The sequence below is a fragment of the Diabrotica undecimpunctata genome, chromosome 5 (assembly GCF_040954645.1).
Source record: "Diabrotica undecimpunctata isolate CICGRU chromosome 5, icDiaUnde3, whole genome shotgun sequence".
Classification (NCBI taxonomy): domain Eukaryota; kingdom Metazoa; phylum Arthropoda; class Insecta; order Coleoptera; family Chrysomelidae; genus Diabrotica; species Diabrotica undecimpunctata.
Genome location: NC_092807.1, coordinates 86,567,146 through 86,586,400, shown reverse-complemented (window position 1 = coordinate 86,586,400; position 19,255 = coordinate 86,567,146). Strand labels below are relative to the sequence as shown.

General features: G+C 30.7%; 1 protein-coding gene and 1 long non-coding RNA gene across 3 annotated transcripts in view; one reads left to right on the top strand and one right to left on the bottom strand.

Annotated features, from left to right (window-relative positions):
* LOC140441434 (5-hydroxytryptamine receptor-like) overlaps positions 1-19,255 on the top strand; it is a 2,088,213-nt gene that overhangs the window by 829,065 nt on the left and 1,239,893 nt on the right. The gene's annotated exons all lie outside the window — the stretch shown is intronic.
* Positions 10,022-19,000, bottom strand: LOC140440677 (uncharacterized). Its single transcript, XR_011950911.1, has 2 exons — positions 18,906-19,000; positions 10,022-10,300 (listed from the first exon to the last, which is right to left on the bottom strand). It is a non-coding gene; the product is annotated as an uncharacterized lncRNA (long non-coding RNA).

The following is a 19,255-nucleotide window of genomic DNA, read 5'->3' as shown; positions in this document are numbered from 1 at the left end:
ATATTAGCCAGAGTTTCAAAGTTTATTGCTTAATTTTGTTTAAGTCTCTTATACACAAATTAATTCGCAGTTTTTAAGTGAAATTTTTAATATTGTTACATTATAACTTTTTCTTTAATAAAGATAAATTAGTTTTAATAAAAATAAAGTTTTTTTTAAACTAATCATTTACCTTCACTATAACTGATTTTAAAAGTTAATCGCACGTACGGAAGCTGACTGATACTGAACGGCGAACACTCCATCAACACAGGTCACAAATTTGACTATACAATGTTGAAATCCCACAAACAGCAACTAATTATAAAAACAAGCTGTTTCTGGAAATGTAATAAATTACAAAGCAGATACGAATCAATCAGGTAATCAGCATCTAAAGCAATATTCTACAATTCATTTAAGTGAAAATTAATTTGCAGTATGTTTGTCTTACTCTTTATTATAATAAATTTGTAGTTCAGGCGAAATATTAAGTGACTAGAAAATAGAATTGTTTTAATTCTAGACCTGCAGAACCTGACATTATGAAAGAAAATTATTAGTATATATATATATATATATATATATATATATATATATACATATATCTATATATAATACATAGTTCTAAAGCAGGCCCTTTAGAAGACACAGCTTGAAAATTGCTCTCCATTGTTTATTTCTAACAACTTTCTCTTTCAGGTTTTTTTCGGCTTTTTCTAACCATTTCTTTCTTGGTCGACCTACTTTTATTTGTGACCCATTTTTGTATTAATTTATTAACATTTTTGGTATTCTTTCTTTTTTCTTTTTTAACGTCTTAACCAACTTAGTCTTAAAGCTTTTACAACTTTTGATATCACAGGCTCTTTAAAAAGATTCATGATGTCGGCATTGGTTCTGCTTCTGTATACCTCTGCTTCTTCATTACCCTGAAATTTTTTCTCGATATTTTTCTTTCCCATATATCTTTTTTTTTCTTGCGTTTGGTTTAGCATCCATGTTTCGCTTGGGCGATTTATCCTTTTTGAGTAAAACTCCTGCTTTGTGACAAAAACACATTAAAAAAATTTGGTTTTAATCCGGATAACGGAACCCGACCATTTGTTGAAGATAAAGCAGCAGATAGAATGAGGGAAATGAAATGTCAGCCTGTAAAATGATTCCTCTAAGGTGACAATTGACATATGTCATTAGAAAATTAAGACTATATTTTCAATTATCTTAATAATAGACAATAATCATAATTTTCTAATGACATATGTCAATTTTCTACTTTAAAGAATCATTTTAAAAAGCTGACATTCGATTTCCCTCTTTCTGTCTGCTGCTTTAACTCAAACAAATGGTCGACTTCTGACACCCGTACCATAACCAAAGTTTTTTTAACGTGTTTTTTGTGGAGTCCAGTATACAGTACATTTTGTGTTTTTTTCAATGTAACATTATAAACATAAAACCAGCTTAAAAAGAAAATTTTTGTATTCTTTTTTCTTCAGATGAGATCTGTCTTAGTAGTGGTACTTTAAAACCTTGACGTATTGTAGCATAGCTCTAAAGATGGCTTTGTAAGCTGAAAGCGCTCAGCTTGGAAATATATTGTTTACACACTTCAAAAATACTTTTCGTTTTCATTTTTTGATTTGTCAAGTGTGTACAAAAATAAATCAGTCTTTTTATTTACTTTTTTTTTATGATTTTTATCCCCAATTTCCAGTCTACTTTTGACAATTACTATATTTATTTGTATTTTCTTGTTTTCCTTTTTATTTTTTTTGACGTGACAACCTCTTAAATTAGGTTGTGGCTCGGAGTCACTCATGAAAAAGTGTAACGCCCACTCACGTCTGTTACGATGAGTCACCGAACGAGAGAGAGGCCCGCCGGACCGGCGAATGCCTTGCGTCTCTCTCCCACTCAAACATGATCGGTCCGCTGCGCGCGCAGCACTAGAGAATTAGGCGCGTTGAATCGGTGCGTGCTTGTGTCTCTGTCTTTCTCGAGCGTTCTTGGCGTTGGAAAACCGAGAAAGCGTCGTAATACAAGTTCACACGTGTGGTTAAAGTATCGTCAGCTGTGTCATTTCATATTTCTCCTATCATCGTCCTATCCTCAACAAAATCACTCACATAGAAATTAGTTAAGTTTAAATTTACATGTACAATGTTTTAGTAAACAAAATATATTTCTATAGTTAAAATTTGTGCAATTCTTATTTTCATTCAATTCCTTGTTCCTATTGTGCAATTTAATAATATTCATATCAATAAATATTCTACCGAGAAAAATACGTTGTCACGTAAAATCTTCGCCCGTAAAACCGACTTTACAGGCAACCGATTTTTTTTTAGTATTTTGTTTTCTTTTCTTAGTTTCAGCAATAAATTGAATTTATCGTGTTACTGTTCTTCTCTTTTATTTGGTGTTCTTAGTGTCATGTTAAACCTTTTAAACATATCTTCTTCTCCTCTTTGTTTACTTCCGTTGGAAGAGTACTTTTCTGGGTCCGAATGCATTTTAAAATATTCCTAAAAAGTTTTAGTAACAGTTCTTTTTATATTGTACCTTAAAATTACACGGCGTTAAGAGCCGTGCCATTCTTTAAAGACCTGACCTGCTATTCTCAGTGTTGTTGGAGTTTATTAAAGTTTAAAACTTTGAATTTAACTATTATTTTGGGACGTTAGCCTCTACCTCTAACTTTTTTAATACTTTAAATCTGTTCCAGTTTTAATGACTGTTTCGATTTTAACGGCTTAGGTTAGGCATATGATATTTTAATCGTACTTAACAGTAATATATATTTTTTTAATCTTTGTTTCTTCCTCTTTCGATGCACTTAATTCATTTATTTTCACTCCACTCCACTATGTCTAAAATAATTTTTGGTCGTGATAGTTACAAAATTGAGTAATATTACGGAGCTATTCTAAAGCACGTTTACCTAAAGCACTGTTGATAGAGGTATGTTCTTTAAAATTTAAAAGACGCCAAATTATCTCAATAAAAGAAATGACCGCACCCGGTTACCTTCGACATGGATACCTCCGACAAAGAAAATGTCGTCTGCTCCACCCACCAATCAAAATCCGGCCGTTAGAAATGTTTGCGCTAACGCCTTTCCTAATTATAAATAAAAACTAGTAAGTTTACTTGATTATATACATATAAGCAGTTTACACTGATTGTAAATCAAAACTGCCAACGAAACCAAGATTTCGCTTGTAGCTTATCCACAGTTGACACCACAGCAACCTCTTACATTTTACTTTGGGCCATGGGCCTATCTAAGAAGATTTTTAAGGGATCGGCGGGGTAACTGCTGCAGTAGTGCATTGATAAGTGATCATTGTAGTAGCGTCTGGTGGCTTGGAAGACTGAGACCTCGGAAGTACTGAAGCCTGTTGAGTTTAATATTAATTCTTGTAATAGTATAGATACATATATATATATATATATATATATATATATATATATATATATATATATATATATATATATACATATATATATATATATATATATATATATATATATATATATATATATATATATATATATATATATATTACAAACATAACTATTACAAATTACAGAATAAAACTTATTTTGTATCTTACACTAATTGAAGTTAGTTGTCATGGTGTTTAGAACATGGAATGAACAACTCATCTGACGCTTATAAATAATGTCGAAAACTATTCAAAATTGTTTTAAAAAACGTTTTTTTACATACTAAAATATAAAAAAACATACTAAAAACACTTACAAATACATATTTCAAAACATTTAAATTACATTATGTTATACGTATTCTTATTAGAAACAAACAATTGGTTGTAAATTCATTAAAATGATAACATTGTTAAGGTAATAGTATACCTGATAGGCGCTTAAATTTCTGAAAAAGCAAAAGGACTTAGTTTATGAATTAGAAAAGATGTTATATATCACACATATAATAAAACTTATATTGTTGACGATAAATTGCCTTTATTAGTAGATTTGTAGTTATCTAAAGTTAACAATAATGAGTATAAACTGCTTAAATTGTTAGTATTTGTCTTTTTATTAATGGTTTCTTTCTCTTGAAAAAAGAAAGCTATCCCGAGAAATAATCTTTTTGAATAATTACTCTCCGTGGATAGGATTTTTACATTCAGAAAATCAAAAGAGTGCCATGTTATGTTAGCATATGTGGCTATGGAACATCTATCAGGGTGTAACCTAATGCCAAACGGTTAAAAACTTTTTGGAAGGTGTGACTTGTATAAGAACCTTCACAGCCTAACCTACTAAGTTTCTATACAACAACACTTTTATCTTAGTTTGGTACTTTGTCTGTCAATGACTTATACAAAGATCCCACAACTAGAGTGCTTTTAAAAGCAATTTTTACATTTGGTAAGTACCTATTGAGCACAAATTGTGGTCAGTTTGGGAGAGACATCCTTAATAAATGGAAATGATACAAAAGAGATTTTAGGAATATTGTTAGTCAGTGAATGGGAATCAGAGCTAACTTTCATAGCACCTATATTTTGGGGAGGGTTCAGTTGTGTGCTGAGTATAATAGAGGATGTGTTGAAGATGATTTTTTGATGTTGAGATTATTCTATCTAAAAACAGGGTCAGCTAGTTTACAAACTATTTTTCACTAGATTAACTTTCATGCTTAACTTGTGGTAAGAATGGTAGTTGAGGTATCTCCAAGAGTTACACTTTTTTCCATACCAATAAATTGTAATGATATTAACCAGTTCTCTGGTGAACATTGTGTTAAGAAAAGAAACAAATTGGTTTTGATCCTCTTTTTCAAGAAAAACTGAATGTGAAGGTCATAGCTAAGAGCTCAGTCTCTAAACCTAGTGGACACGACAGAATAATGTCATCAACATTATTTTTAATAAAAGGAACGTTAAAAGGAAAAACTTAAAGAATAATATCCAACAGATCGTCCATTACATGTGAAGGCAGAATTGGAGAGATACCGGCTCCCATAGGAGTGCCAAAAAGTTGTTTATAATATTTTTTCTTAAAAGAAAAACAAGTTGAATTAAACAAGAACTTAATTAAGATATCATCTCAATAATGATATCATAATCAAAGCAACATACTGCAGATATTTTATTCCAGTGGTTATGAATAGATTGTAGAGCGGCATTTAAGAACATTACTGAAGTGGGAGACCACATTCGAAATCCCTCACAGATTATCAGATATTGATTTCATATCATTATTTATTTCGGATCCTAATTGTAGAAATATTGCAACTGCCAGATCGATTAACATAATCACTAATAACTCGTTTAAACGTAGGAGTTCCCCTTCTCTCCTCCAAAGTCTCTTTGAAGAAACTAAACGTTTTCTCAAATCCCACCCTGAGTTAGTTAGTGACTAAATCTGACAATACTAGTATTATTATTATTACTTAAGTAATATACGTTCTATATTACGCAGCAGTGTAATAGAAGCAAAGAGATGCGTATCTAATGCCCTTCTGACATGATGTTATGTTTGATTTTTCAACATCAATTCATACTCTTACACAAATTCCTTATGGCAATGTCACTTTAGTGAGTTCATGTCTGTGTAGCTCATCTGTTTGAGTAATCAGTAAATACCATATTATAATTACTGTATTAAGAAAAACTATTCAAGATCTAAATCTCAGTTGCAAAATTTGTAGATAAATGTAATTTTATATAGCTAACAATACAGTTTATTTTCTATTTATTTGTATTTTACATCTATGCTTACATAAAACGTATACTATGTAAAAAGATAAAATATTATAATTGTTTATATCCTCCCCTGAAAGCAGTATTATCTGGGGAGCTGTCTTTATTTGGCGCAGGGGAAATTATAAGTGAAAACAATTCGTATTGCGACATATCTGCGATACATATTGCCAGTACTAGAATATTGAATCGATCAAATATTAAATTACATTTCCCACGAACACGCTTTATATCAAATCAGATAAATTTTTTATTTTGTCTTTATGTTATCTAATAAATTCCTCAGTTGTTATATGCATGATAATGTTCTGTGTATAGTAAAAAATTTATAAAAAATAGGAAAAAACTTATTTTACACTGCAAAAAGACGTTCTCCAATATAACAAAAAATATTTTGAAGTAATGCCATCTCTTAGGGCAAAACGTTACAGAAGCAAACAGAGCCTTAGTTCGGATTTCGGGGTAAGGACTATTTGAAGAAAACACCTTTAAAGGTTTTTCGGCGATGACGATTATGAGAAAACTCTTTTAAAGTAGTAGAATGAGGAACGTGATAACATTGAATCTGAACACGATACATGTTTGGAATTTTCGGGATCTGACGAGCCTGCAGATTGTGATGAATTAGCAGTTAGTGATGGTAGTAAAACGTATGTTTATTGTTAAATTTTACAGAAGTAATCCCTTCATCTAAAACACTATAATATTGTCATAAAAGTACCCATTCTAAAAACAAAAGCAAAAATACTGGGCTACAATACCCTTTTTTGTTTGGAATATGTTGTTCAGTAACAACATTCTAGAACATATTGAGCAGAATACAAACATAAAATTACGAGCAATACGTGAGAAATATTCTGCTTAGTGTTATGAATAAAGCTTAAATACCGCCATCATTTCTGCCCAACAAAAACAGACCTGAAAGGTCAACAATTTATTGATTTAAGGAATAATGTACCTTAATTGCTCATGTATGGAAAGTGCAAAATGCTACAGTACTTATATCTTCAATGCATAATAGACGTTATAGTGAGGTCTCTACTTATAAACCAGAAATTATTTCTTATTATAATGAGAATAAGAGAGGTGTAGATTCCTTAGATGATAAATGCTTCAAAAACATTTCAAGTCGCCGAACCCGAAGATGGCCCTTACCAATTTTTTTCCGGGTATTGGACATTTCTCTAGCAAATTTATACATTCTACCTCAGTGCTATAAAAACAATCCAATAATCAAAGAAAAAAAGTTTTTTTGTTTTGGAGTTGGCTAGTGCAAGATCACATAAAAAGACGAATGATAATGACGAACATTCCACGTCAATTACGTATTACAATAATTAGCCAAATACTGTTGGAAGTGCATCTTATAATCTTTTTAGTTCTCTGCAAATTATTGTTTTTTACCACATGGTCTTTTGCTGTTCTAAGTTTGAGCTAATTTGTAAACTGTTTTTAGTTCCAATAATTGTTTATACAACATATTCTTATAATGTTCATTGTCGTAAGCCTTTTTACATATTTAAAATCATTGACTGCTATATATCTTTTTGAGGTAACACACTTATAATAACTTTTCTATGGATGTTTGGTTTTTCATATTGTTCTCTTTAGATGTACTGATGATGCTTTCTAATTAGAAAGTGAAACGTCTTCAATAAATAGATGAAGTAGCCTCCTTCTTTGCCTTTTTTTTCTCCACTTTGACCGAAAAACCCAGCACTCTTCGAGTGTTCCTTAATTTATAATGGATTGAAAGTCGTACTTCTTTTCTCGATGCTTTATATATATATATATATATATATATATATATATATATATATATATATATATATATATATATATATATATATATATATTATATATATATATATATATATATATATAAATATTTATATATATATATATATATATATATATATATATAGTGTCCAATTAAGATGGAAAGTTATGTGGAGATTAATGTTGGATCAGTGATTTATTTGCTGTATAAAAATCCTGTAGCATTAGCTTGGTTGTTACCATATATTGTGATTTATTTATACCACCTTTGTCTGATTGTAGAATGTATAGATCTGGATTTGATTTCAAAAAGTTCCGTGTTTTTAAAACAACATGTTGAAGTTGTTTGGTTTGTTCACTGTAGTGTGGTATACATAATTGGTTATGATATTGGTTGCCGTAGCTCGTATTACATCCTTTGATTCATTTAACCAATGTTTATTTATTAGGTACTTTACGTTATGTTATATTCTTGTCCTTAAATATTATGTTTATAAGGAATTAAGCCACAAATAATTATAATAAAAATTACATTTTTGACTTCACTGTGACGATTAGATTTCCACTTTAGAAGTCATTTTCAAAAAATATTATTTTAAAAATTATGCAAAAACTCTAACCAAGTTATTAAGCAGGGTTATGTTTTTCACAACTAATGAATGACTTACTTCGCTTACTTGACCTACTCCATCTTGTAAGTAACAGCCAACTTTTTTTTTTGATACTAATTTCTTAGTGTTTTATGATAAATATTATCTACAAATGGTTGGAACATTTATGGGTTCCTCGATTTTTTTGATCCTAGTTTATTTTTGTTCATGATAACTTAATTGATGACTATTAAGGTTATTGGATTTTCACACCTTTTATTAAGCGCTATGACCGGATGACCTATTCTTCGCACTATCACTGGATAGGACTTGGGTCATCCTAACAGTGTTCAACAATTTTGATCCTTATTTACAATTCACTTGTAAATTAGATGATTCCAACACTATAAACGTACTGTTTCTGGATATGCATATGTATAGGAGGACAAATAACACCTTAGTTACAAATCGGTACAGGAAACCTATGGCTTTCAACAGATTTCTCAACTACCGTTCTTGTAATTCATTTAAATCTAAAATCAACCTTATTCAAGCCATTTACTTAAAAGAAAACTTTTACCCTTTCTTCTTAATTATTAATAAGTATATTTCTTTGATAAGTCCTAGTGTTACTATAAATTATTTACCCAATGGTGCCCAATTAAGGTCGTTTTCCAATAGCACTGTTAATAATACAGTTCTGCAGACTAAAAGACATGGGACTCCTTTGACTTTGTCAATATTTCAATATTCGTCCTTTCCATACTTCTCTTAAGTTACAGACAAACTTATTAACGTATTTTAAACTATTCAGAAATATACCAGTTAAGTTACCAATAAAATCGGTCAGGAACTTATTTTCCAAACCCACCTTTGTCCCCTCTTAAACAAATTAATGTTTTTTACCACATTTCCCGTGCTGAATGTAATTGATGTTCCATATATCAAACTGGACGGTCACTTAGGGGTAGATTAACCTCCCACTGTAGTGATATCAACTTATCTAAGCACACTTGTGCTCTGGCATAACATGCTATCACTTCTAAATGTAAGGTTAATTATGAAGAGGTAAAAATTCTTTATAACGAAAAAAATTCTACCAAAAGACAGTTTTTGGAAATATAACACCCTAATGCACTTAACAAGAGAACTGACATTAGTAACTTAAGTAAAATGTATCACTCCTTAATGTTGCAGAATGTTAATAAGAGCCTTGATTTGTCTTACAGTTTTGATCAGCTTACTTATTAACAATTTTAACCAAATAAACAAATAAATTAATTAATGAATATAATAAATAAATCAATCAATAATATACTTCTAAATTCCATTTACATATTCCTTATTTTGATAAGTTTATTAAATAATGCTACCTAAAGTTAAATATATATCATCGTATTATCAATTATTAAACAATATTAAAGCTATTTTGGAATTTTGTTGGTCCTCCTAATTGGAAAGTTTTTCTGTTACATACACTTCTATATTTTTTAAAACACGTATTGTATTGTTATCTACATGGTATTTAAGCTAAGCTATTTCTTTCACTAGCATATTAATTATCTTTTGTACGGTAAACCACGTGCAATTTTTTTGTCTCTATGGATGTTTGCTTATTTAACCAATTTGTAGAGGAATTAATGATGTATATGAATTAATACACGAAACCTTTTCAATGAAAGGATGAAGTAGCTGATATCCTTTCTTTTATTCTCCAACTTTTACCGGGAACCCTCCATTATCGTAGTGAACTACTATATATATATATATATATATATATATATATATATATATATATATATATATATATAATATTACAAATTATACAATTTATATTTGTTGAAACTTTTTTTTCTACGATTTAGTATCGACATAATAATTCTTCGAAACATCAAATAAAATATTCACTAAAAAAATTAAAATATACAAAACTAGATCCTTTGTGCAATTTAATTTTCATTAACAATAATTTCGATGATGGTGATGACAGTGCTGGCATCCGTGGCTATATCCAGGATGTCCGCATGATGGTAGTGGTCCAGGCCACACAGTTGGTGGTGGAAATGGTGGAACTCCAGAAGGAGGGCCATAATTTACTGGTACAGGAACTGGTACTGGAATTATTGGAGGAGGTGGTGGTCCGTGGGTGTGATGGTGTTGATGGTCATGATGGTCGTGGTGATGTGACATTTTGAACAAATAAAAAATTGCCTATAAAAAAATATCGATTTATAAAAAATCTAATACACTAAAATAGTAAGACTCTGCAGAGTAGTTTATAAATTTTCAAATAGTCAATATTATGTAAACTAATACTAATACTAATACTTAAAACTAATGTCAGGATAATCGAACATGAAATATACATCATAAACAGAGACTTCGACAGATCACAGATATGCACTATATATACAACACAAAATACATAAACACTTAATAAAATAAACGTTTAGTACACAAAACAAATAACACAAAATAATCATAATTTGAAATCCTGAGAGCACAAACACCACCCTCAGATTTTTTGAACTAAAAGTATAGCTTTAGCTTACAAGATCGAAGCGAAGTAAGTCAATACTCAGTTTTAAAAAGTGGAAATCGAAATGCCAAACATTATTAGTTACAAATGTAATTTTCATTACAATCAATTGTGGCTAATTCTCTTATAAACATAATATTTAACTTATATATGACACAATAATATAGTTTCAGAACCTCAATAAATTTTATTTTCAGTTGGCCAACTGGGCTCTGATTGGACTTTGTATGACTTAAAAAATGAAGCACTTTCACTCAAAAAAGTTATAATCATCGGTATAACCAAAAGAATAATCATAACTTGAGGCAAACAAACTGCTGGGGGGAAAAATAAAATCATATATAAACAGAGGTTTTGTACAGGAATGGTAACTTCTAAAAAATTTTTAAGTTTGCTTCAACCAAAGAAAAAACTAAGAATTAACCGGAATTGACAATGAAGCATGTTGTTAAGAAGAAAAAACTGGACAGCTTATCAACATTTTTAGTTAGTTTATCAGGCAAAGAGTGGGTATTAGATGAGTTATCTTAGTTAGATCTCATTTTGAAAGATCAGTATCATCAAAATATAATTGAAAAAGACCAGACCTGCGATCAATGCGAAGATGGAGTATAATGTTGCTGTATTATGGAGGACAAAATACATTTCATATGATTTTTTATTCTGTTGATTTCCAAACACGCAGAAATTCATTTTTTGCATTATCTGCGTTAATGCAGATATCTGCAATAATGCAGAAATGCATTATTGCATTTTTGAAATGTAATATCTGGTAGTTGAAGTAATTCAAATAATAAACCGACGATAGACGAAGAATTTAACATCACATAGACACTTATTTGTTACAAGATACAAATGTAAGAAATTGTAATTATTGTAGTTAATAAAAGTATTATAAAGTGTTCAATAATTGGCAAATTCATATCTATCATTTAATATATACACACATGTCCAAAAGTTTGGAATACGTACAAATAATATATATACGCCTATGGTGGTTTTAAAACTGTTGTTGATATTCATTCTAGAAGGTTTTTTAAATAAAAATGATAAAAAATTTGAATCGTTTCTATATGATTTTGGTCACATTCAACTGATGAGCGTATTCACACATTATTTCAGTCTTCGTTTAAATTTGAATTGAGCCGTTAAAAAATGACTAAAAACGTGATATCTCATTTTGACAGATCCAGAGTAATGGCTTTGTTACAACAGGACTTTAGTCAAAGTTATATCGCGAATATTGCTGATGTCAATCAGAGTGCTGTATCGAAAATTAAAAAAAAAAAATCCAAGATACAAATCACGTCAAGGATTGTCCCAGAAGTGGTAGAAATCGATGCACAACAGCAGCACAAGACCGGCAAATAACATTTATAGCTCGTAGAAATCGTCTGGAATCTACAAGTGGTATATTTAGAGAAATTTCTAGGCTTCAAGGACTGAATATTTCACGGAAAACAATAATACGCAGACTAAATGCAATAAATTTGTCTCGTAGAAGACCGCTACATGTTCCTCAACTAACCTACCAACACAAAATAGTAAGATTGCAATGGGCTAGAGAAATGGTGCATCATGATCCTAACGTGATGTTCTCTGAGGAGTTAAAAATTGACTTGTTATCTGATTCGCGAAGAACACTGGTTTGGAGGGCCCAGGATGACAAGCCCCACTAAAAACAGCTACACCGCGTGTCCCATTTGAAGGTGGCAGTATTAATGTTTGGGGTGGTATTATGAGTGATACACGGACGTCACTGCTGGTTCTGAAGAGAAGAGTCACTGGTGCTGTATACATCAAGGAAGTTTTAAATCCTGTCGTACATCTATTCCGAGGAGCAGTAGGTGATGAATTTGTGTTTATGCATTACAACGCACTTCCTCATCGAACATCAGGAGTACACAATTTTCTTTTTTCAGTACAGATTTTTCTGAATAAGAAAAATTTTCCTTGATGTTCTTATTCAGAAAAATTTACCTCACAGTTTTTCCTATTCCATGTACCGGAAACCCACTCATACAAACCGCTATCTCAATGCCCAGTCACATCATCACCCCGCCCAACTTAATTAAGTCATCAACACTCTTATTTCCCGTTCCATAAGACTTAGCGACAACAATCACAGGTCATCCGAAATCAATTCAATAAGACAAACACTCCTACAAAACGGCTACCACAAAACCCAAATCAATAGAAGCATTCAAAAACTTCTAAACCCCATTCCATCCAAAAAAGAAACCTTGCCGCCGGATCAACCCAAAATCTTTCTACCTTTTATTAAAGGTGTCACTGACAAGATCAGTAGAACTCTTATCCCTCTTAATATTAAAACCATCTTCACCACTCACTCCAAATTGTCCAATCTCGTTAGATCCGTAAAAGACCAAATCCCCAATGAAGACCATGGTGTCTACGAGATACCTTGTTCCAGTTGCCCACGTACATACGTAGGACAGACAAACCGACGAATCCATAACCGTATTTACGAACATTCTCTATCAGTCAAACATTCCGATACCACTTCAGCCCTAGCCCAACATCATATTCAGACAGGCCACAAAATAGATTTCGAAAAAGCAAAAACCATCGCTCCCATCCGCTCATTAAAAGCGAGAATCATTCGTGAAGCTATCGAAATCGAAAAACGGCCTCACAGCTTGAACACGCGCGATGACGCGAAACGATTGCCGGCAACATGGCGACCCCTTCTTCAGCGACCTCCCGCCCACACCGCTCAGGCCACGTCAGTTCAGACCACGTCAGCGAATACCGTTCCCGCGCATACAGCGAGTATAAAAGCAGCCACACAGGGTAAGACCGGTTGTCACTCGACACTGGGGAGTAGGCAGATTGAGACCTCAGTGCCGAGAGACAGTTCTTGCACTTTAGAACACGATACTGGTACGTCTCGAGTGAGGGGAGTAGGCAGATTGAGACCCCGAACTCGAACCGAACCGTATCCCTCTTGATAATGGCTCCAAAATGGGTGCCGAAACGTCGAGTTTTAAATTCTCAACGCGGTTCTTCCCGAGAACTCAGTAATTTTCATATATATATATATATATATATATATATATATATATATATATATATATATATATATATATATATATACAGGGTGGTCCTTAAGTAATTGTACAAAAAGAAACAGTAGATTCTATACTTAACAGTATACAGTACACCATATACAGGGTGTTATAGTGCAAATTTAAAATTTTATTTTCCGCTATTGCTTTTATGTTTGTAAACATTTATGTATAAACAACTCAACAGTTTTCGAGATAATCGCATTTTACAAGTCAGCTGCATAGTTTTGATTTAAGGCAATTACTCCAGGCAACGAAGGAAAAATAAACAAAAACAGTAATAATTTTAAATTTTGGTATAAAATACCCTTAACTAAAGTTAATAGTTACCGAAACATTAAATAAGATAAATATATCAGCAGGATAATTAATGATAGGATTTGACAAAATAACAGAATAATAGGATTTTACATTAAACATTTTACGTTTTATGTAAAGTCATAATCAAAACATTTTGTTTACAAACCAAATTAAGAAAGAGTTAAACTAAATAACATAACTTTTTGTCAAAGTAAATGTTCGATATATGTCCACTATTTTCTTTAATTCATTTGTCAATATATTCCATAAAGGATCGTCTCATATTAAATAGCATCATTGGTTCTAAAGAGACTGCTAAAGTATTTATTTCTTTCCATAGTGGGTCACAAATGTTTATGCTATTCTTATAGAGACATTGTTTTAATGCGGCCCATATAAAAAATCAAGCGGATTAAATTCTGGGCTACCTGGTGGCTATAATGTATAATGTATGAATATATTCTTTTGAATACATATTCAAATTTTATGGTATATTATGGAACTACATCTTATTTGTCGCAGAGGTTAAATAATGTATTAAACTGTGATGTATCTCGTTCATTGGTTACTTATATACACACGGAATAACCTATCGATGGCATTGCTTATTTATATGATTACGTTACATCTTACGAGTAAGTATAATTACATCTTAAACAAATGGACTATTATGATTTACTAACGAACTAATATTTTGCTAAACTAATTTGCCTCTGTGTTAACTATATTTATAACAATATCGATTATTAGGCCAACGATGATGTTTTTTTTAAAAATGCTGAGTCTAAGGTAAAATTTGTAGCAAAAGTATTATGAAACAAGACACAAATATGTGTTATTCAATACTTGTGCTCTCGTTTCTAATTCTGCTAATAAAAATGGGTAAACAATTTACGTAATAAATAAAAGTACTCTTTTGGTATTTTTTATGAATTAAATAATTATATCAATATCTCACTTACCAAGGAATATGACTACCACGACCAATCAAACGTTCAGAAAAGTTGTATTTAAGTATGTTTTCACTGCCCTCTCTCTAGAATGTGGTGTTGTACCATCTTACATAAACCACATTTTTTGGGTTTTCAGCATTTTACTAATGCAGAAAAAGTAATGCAACGCCAGTACTTACAAAAACTTAAGAAGCGACAGAAAAGGAAAATTGTAAACATGATAGCCAACGTCTGAATACGGAGATGAAGAATCTTTTCTCCAATAAGACATTCATCTTCTTCTTCTTAAAGTGCCCTCTCCTCAATGAAGGTTGGCTATTACAATTTTAAAATCTTCTCTATCTTCAGCTGTTCTTATTAACTGTTCAAAATTTAGCCCTGTCCATTGTCGGATTTTTCTGAGTCACGATAGTCTTTTCCTTCATAATCTTCTCTTTCCCCCGATTTTTCCTTTCACTATAAGTTGGGCATATTGGTACTATTACGGTACTTTTTAAGGTTTTTCTAACTTTTATTGTGTTAAAAAGTTCTCTTTCCTTGCCTATTCTATGCAGCACTTCTTCGTTTGAGGTATGCGATGTCCATGAAATTTTGAGCATTCTCCGGTAGATCCACATTTCAGACATTTATCAGACATAAGAAATAATTTTGTGATATAACATTATCATCTTTGAGTTGTTTTAATAAGAATAAACTATGAATTATGCTTATCTACAGGTATTCAGTGCTTTACCGCACAAATATCACAGCTAAGAATTATTATGCATCATCATCATCATCATCATTGGCTTTTACAACTCTTCGTAAGTTTTTGCCGCGTTTACTACTGCCTTCCATTGATTCCGATCCTGTGCTATTATTTCCCATGACCTTACTTCCATCTTCTCAAGGTCTTCCCTGACTGCGTCTTTCCACCTTTTTCTAGGCCTTCCTGTCGATCTTCTACAATCTGGTCTTTCCCAAAACACATTGCTAATTAGTCTGTCGTCATTACTCCGTACCACGTGGCCTGCCCATCTTAATCTATTGGCTTTTATGTATCTTACGATATTTCCTTTCCCGAAGAGAGTCTCTATTTCATTGTTGTATCTGCTCCTCCATTCATTTGCCACGCTGTCCCTGCAAGGACCATATATAATTCGCAGTATTTTGCGTTCCCATACTAATAGCTTATTGATTTCTTTCTTTCTCAATGTCCATGTTTCACTTCCATATGTCACTGCTGGTCGTATTATGGTTTTGTACATTTGAATTATTATGCAGCTGACTTATAAAATGTGATTATCTCGAAAATGTTTAAATTTTGAGGTTACTAACAAGTATACCTGTTCTTTGTAAAAGTAATGTATCTTTAATATTTTTTAACACAAATAGAGCTAACTTAAAGAGCAAAAAAGTTAAGCGCAAATTTATGTGGCATATGTGGCGCCCTCTATCAGTTACATTAAAGTATGTATAAAATTATAACTTATACTCAAAAGCATTCAATTGTAAATTTTTGTCTAAAAATATTTACAAACGTAAAAGTTATAGCAAAAAATAAAATTTTTAATTTTTACTTTAACACCCTGTATCTTTCTTAATATCAACATTTTATTAAAATAAGTTGGCTTAAATCGTAATGTTTTAAAGTGCAGATCTGTGGATTCTATTTGTACAATTACTTAAGGACCACCCTGTATATATATATATATATATATATATATATATATATATATATATATATATATATATATATATATATATATATATATATATATATATATATATATATATATATATCTTTTTCTTTTTGGGTGTGGTACTCAATAAAAAATAAAGCTTTGCTAAGGCGTACTATTTATTCTGCATCCAAGCTTTCGGTGGTTTTTTGCCACCTTTCTACAAAGAAAATTACTATGTTGTAACAATTTGAATGATGTAATAAAAAAGCTATAAAAACCTATCTTTCGTCAATTTTATATTTAAATTAGTCCATCTATCAGATATTGGTCAAAAGTCAAAACATAATATCACTGCGGTATTTTGCAGGAGCAGACTTTCTAATTGCAGGTTGTTAATTTTTTTCATTTTTCAGGAAATGAATAAAACTGCCACTCAATTATTAATGAAGTTAAAAAAAATCACAAAATATGAGAAAATGTACTCCCTTTAATTTGCGCTATTAACAGCAAGCTTTGTTAGTTTAAAAAAAATTTATTTATAAACAAAATGCCATTTGATTGTCCTTAAAGAGCCAAATGTAGTTTAATTGTCCCTATATGAATGAAATAAAATGAAATAAAAATATTAACACTGAGAATGCATTTCTTCATATATATCTATAATATATATCTATAATATATATATATATATATATATATATATATATATATATATATATATATATATATATATATACCTATATATATATATATATATATATATATATATATATATATATATATATTAATAAAGCTTATTTAATAGATAGTATCTGGTTTTGTTATTTAATCAACAATATATAATACTTTTATTAACTACAATAACATTATAACATTGTTTGGCGCAAACAGAAAATTATGTTTGGCGCAAATTAATTGGACCGTCTACCAATCCGTGATTAATAATTAGTTATCCACTAAAATCTCTTTTATAATATATCTTTTTTGAATTTATCTTTTCAAGTGTGTGTTGACGAAATAATTGATGAAGTTATATTGCCGTTAATTCAATTTAAATCCTTGTCAAAATGGTTCGCGCAAAGTGTTTATCTTGAGTTAGGAAATTTTGTTGTTTTGACCTATAACAAAGAATTTTCTCAACATAAAATTGTTCAAAATTTAATTATTTTTCAAAGAACTGTGAAAAATGTTGAAATAAAAGTTAAAATTAGTGATCTTAAATATTTAAACTTTTTGTCGTTTTGCCTAAAATTCCATTTTAGGCAAAACAACCACTTTACAACAACCAATTACAAAGAAACAAAAGCAAACAGATACTATTGGCAATAGAACACCGAAACTGGGAGCACTAGCGTCAATAATATTCAGTTATTTTTAGTGATGAATCTAAGTATCAGGTATATGTTGATGATACACAGAGTAGACATATTCAAATGTCAGGGGAAGAGTATCACAAATATTGCTTCAGAAGAAAGATTTATTTCCCGATATGTGTGATGAGCTGGAGTCGTATGTCCTGTCAAAAAGATGATCATCCGCTTCTAATTGATGGCACTGGCAATGCTAGGAAGTACAAAAGTATTATACGAATAGAATTATTGACCTCCATTAATCAAATCCAACTACCAAATAAAAGATTTGTATTTCAACAAGACGGCGCAGTCTGCCATACAGCGAAATCTGTAATAACATTTTTGCAGGAACTAAATATTCCTTTTTTAAAATGGCCTTCAAGGAATACTTACCTAATATTTATCGAGACTTTTTGTCATTAGATGAAAAATGCACTTCGAATTACACTAGTTCGGACAATTCCTGGATTAAACGGTAAATCAGCAAATTTGGAATAACTTTTAAGCAGATTACTGCCAAATATTAGTAGAAGATTGACGCTTAGTCAGTGGTAACACTGACTGAATATTGAGTCTAATTGACTTACTTTAATCACTACTTTTTCTTATTGTTTATTTTATAATTATCATTGGTAAAAAAGTATTCTTAATTAATTGGCAAAACCACATAGTATTAAAAAATAATCTTAATGGAATCAGTTTAATTTAAAACAGTTAAATAAATTCTACTTCAGAAAAATCAAATCGTGCTGATTAGTGGTTCTGGTCCAATTCATATGCATCTGGGCTTTTTTCATAACAGCTGGTTAGTTGTAAAAACGTTTTTGCCAAATAAGCAACGCCTCGGCAATCCAGGAAAAAGAATACGAAAAGCTTCCCCTGTTAATTTGTTTTATGATAGTAGCTTTAATAAACTTACCTTATAAAACGTTGATAATGTATCACAACTGAAATATGTATAATAATAAGTGTTAGAATTACTAATACTCCCTACTTATTATTTATATCCTCAACTGAAATTTAATCTTATCTAATGTTAAATGTAATAGTAAATTCTGACAACTATAGGCTTATTATCTATGTAATTATAGATCTGGTGATGTTAAAAACTGAAATGATGTCATTTTGATTTGTTTTGTTAGGTTATTTTGTATGAATAATTACTTACTATAAATTCGTGATTTAGAAAACTTCGTAAAAAATCTCTTATTTAAATTATTTATTGAAAGTACAATTGTTTCAAAAAGGCAGATTAAATACTCATTGATA